The sequence below is a fragment of the Tamandua tetradactyla genome, chromosome X, assembly GCF_023851605.1.
Source record: "Tamandua tetradactyla isolate mTamTet1 chromosome X, mTamTet1.pri, whole genome shotgun sequence".
NCBI classification, from domain to species: domain Eukaryota; kingdom Metazoa; phylum Chordata; class Mammalia; order Pilosa; family Myrmecophagidae; genus Tamandua; species Tamandua tetradactyla.
In genome coordinates, this window is record NC_135353.1 from 37,969,890 (window position 1) to 37,973,741 (window position 3,852).

The window sequence follows — 3,852 nt, forward strand, 5'->3', positions numbered from 1 at the left end:
CTTTAGTCTACTGAAGTAAATAAACTTCCAAAGTAAGCCAATCAAGATATTTACATGCTGTGAAGACAAAAGAAGATCACTAGTATATCATGATGGAAACAGATATAGCCCAGCCTAATGACCAAATTAAAACACCAGAGGAGACACAGACATTGGACCAACTAATCAAAGTTGTTCATATAATTCTACTAAATAAAATAAATTGGATGGTTAATGACATAAAGGAGACCAAGAAGACACTCAAAGAGCATAAAGGGGAATTTGAAATAATAAATAGAAAAATAGCAGGTATCACAGACATTAAAGTTTCTGTAGATCAAATAAAAACATGCTAGAGACCCACAACAGCAAATTTGAATAGGCAGAAGAATGAATAAGTGAAGTTGAGGACAAGAGAATGGTATCGAGCACCCAAAATAGCAAATAGCAAAAGTGATGGAAAAATTTGAATTGGATCTCAGGGAAATGATGGACAAAACAAAGCACACAAATATAAGAATTAATGGTGCCCCAGAAAGAAAAGAGAAGAGAAGAGTAAAGTGTTAGGAAGAATAGTTGTGGATATAATGGGTGAAAACTTCCCAACCCCTTTAAAGGACATAAATATGCAAGTCAAAGAAGCTTAATGAACCCCAAAGCGAAGAAAGCCAAATGTACCTCCCCAAAATGCATACTAATCAATCTGTCAAATGTTGAAGAGAAGCAGAAAATCCTGAAACTGACAAAAGAAAACAATCTACTGCATACAAAGGCAACCATATAAGACTGAATTCAGACTACTCAACTTGCACTATGGAGGCAAAAAGGCAGTGGTATGATATATTAAACATCATGAAAGAGAAAGACTTTCAGCCAAGAATTCTGTACCCAATCAAACCATCCTTCAAAACTGTGGGGAATATTAAAATTTTCACAAACAAATCCTGAAACAGTTTGTCAACAAGAGACTGGCCCTACAAGAAATACTAAAGGAAGTGCTATCATTGAAACAAACAAACAAACAAAAAGACAGGAGAGGGAAGTCTGGAGGCGAGCACAGAATTGCACCAGTAAGGATAACTTAAAGGATAAAAAGAGAAAGAGGGAAAGAATATATAGATCTGACAAATAAAATCCAAAAGATGAGATGAAGGACTCAAGAAACACATTTTCAGTTATAACTTTGAATGTTAACAGACTAACCTTACCAATTAAAAGGTACAGATTGGCAGAGTGGATTAAGAAATAAAATCCAGCTATATGCTGCTTAAAAGAATCTCATCTTAGAAACCAGGATGCAAAAAGATTGAAGGTGAAAGGATGGAAAAAGGTGTTCGACACAAGTTTTAACCAAAAGAATGTAGGAGTAGCTATACTGATATCAGAAAAAATAGACTTTAAATGTAAAGATATTATAAGAGACAAAGAAGGACACTGTATATTAATAAAAGGGACAATTCACCAAAAATTATAAATGTTTATGCTCCCAATCAAGCAGCTGCAAAGTACATGTAACAGACATTGGTAAAACTGAAGGGAGTGATAGATATTTCAACAATAATAGTAGGACATTTCAATACAGCACTCAGCTCTATAGGCAGAACAGCCAGACATAGGATCAACAAGGAAATAGAGAACATAAACAATTTGATAAGTGAATTAGGCCTAACAGACATAAATAGGTCATTACACCCCAAACACCAGGATATACATTCTTCTCTATTCCTCATAGAACATTCTCCAGGATAGAGCATATGCTGGGACACAAAACTGGTCTTTAAAAATTTAAAAACATTGAAATTATTCAAAGCACTTTCTCTGATCACAATGGAATGAAGCTGAATATCAATAACCACCAAAGAATGAGAACTTTCACAAATATATGGAGATTAAATAGCACATTATTAAACAAACATTGGGTAAAAAAGAAATTGCTAGAGAAATCAGTAGCTATCTGGAGGTGAATGAAAATGAGAATACAACATACCAGAATTTACGGGATTCAGCAAAGTCTGTGCTGAGAGGGAAATTTATTGCCCTAAATACCTATATTAAAAAAGAAGAAACAGCAAAATCGAGGACTTAATTGCTCACTTGGAGGAACTTGAGAAAGAATAGCAGACTAACCCCAAATCAAACAGAAGAAGAGAAATGACAAGGATTAAAGCTGCATTAAATGAATGGGAGAACAAGAGAACAATAGAGAGAATCAATAAAAGAATAGCTGTTTCTTTGAGAAAATCAATAAAATTAATGGGCCACAAGCAAGACTGACTAAGCAAAAAAGAGAGAGGATGCAAATAAACAAAGTCAGAAATGAGAAGGAGTGTGATACGACAGACCATGAAGAAATAAAAGAAATCCTAAGACACTACTAAGAATAACTATATACCAACAAACTAGACAACTTAGGTGTAATGGACAAATTCCCAGAAACTCATAAAGAAGGCACATTGCCTCAGGAAGAAATAGAAGATCTCAACATAACATTCATAAATAAAGAGACTCAATAAGTCATCAAAAATCTTCCTACAAAGAAAAGCCAGGACCAGATGGCTTCACAGGGGAATTTTATCAAACATTTCAAAAGAACTAACACCAATCCTCCTCAAACTTTTCCAAAAAGTTGAGGAAAAAAGAACACTACCCAACTTACTGTTATGAAGCTAACACCAGATGGCTTCACAGGGGAATTTTATCAAACATTTCAAAAGAATTAACACCAATCCTCCTCAAACTTTTCCAAAAAGTTGAGGAAAAAAGAACACTACCCAACTTACTGTTATGAAGCTAACACCAGATGGCTTCACAGGGGAATTTTATCAAACATTTCAAAAGAACTAACACCAATCCTCCTCAAACTTTTCCAAAAAGTTGAGGAAAAAAGAACACTACCCAACTTACTGTTATGAAGCTAACATCAGTTTAATATCAAAATCAGGTAAAAATAATATAAGAAAGGAAAACCATGGGCCAATCTCCCTGATGTACATAGATGCCAAAATTCTCAACAAAATAATAGCGAACTGAATCAAAAAACACATCAAAAGAATTATACCCCACAACCAAGTATGGTTTATAGCAGGAATGCAAGGATGGTTCAACACAAAAAAATCAATTAATGTAATGCAGTACATTAACAAATTGAATGCAGTACATTAACATGATCATCTCAATTGATACAGAAAAAGCATTCGACAAAGTTTAACATACTTTTCTCATGAAAACATTTCAAAAGATAGGAATCAAAGGTAATTTCTTCAAAATATGATAAAAGGTATATATGAAAACCTCATAGCGAGCATTGTGCTCAATGGAGAGAGACTGAAAGCTTTCTCCTTAAAGTCAATTGTGGTAATAAAAAAAAAAACATTTATTCCTCCTTTCCTCCTATATTCTGGAGCAGCTAGAAGGAGAAATCTGAGATGATGGAATGGTAGCCCATGACAAACTCTGGGATCTGTACTGTAACTACTTGTTGAAGAGTGCTTTGAAAATTATTGCTTTTTTTTCTTTCTTTGTTTTGTGTGTGTGTGTGTATATATATATGTTATATTTTACAATACAAACACTAAAAAAAATATCAGTTAACAAAAGAAAATATGTCATGTCAGAGATACTTATTTAGCTTTCCAAAGGTTATAGTCATTTTGTCAGTGAACAGTGTTATTTAGATGAGGCATATTCAAGGTCAATCTTCACTGCCAGGAAGGCTGATGTTCCCCATCAGCAATGAAAAAGCCTTGGGGAACCCCAACTAGGGAAAGCATGCATTTGAAGGCATGCAGAAAGAGACCTTTTCTCCTTCCTCCCCTTGTTATATTTTCTTTTTGTTACTATCAAGGTGAAGAGAAAAATTATTGGCTTATTCAA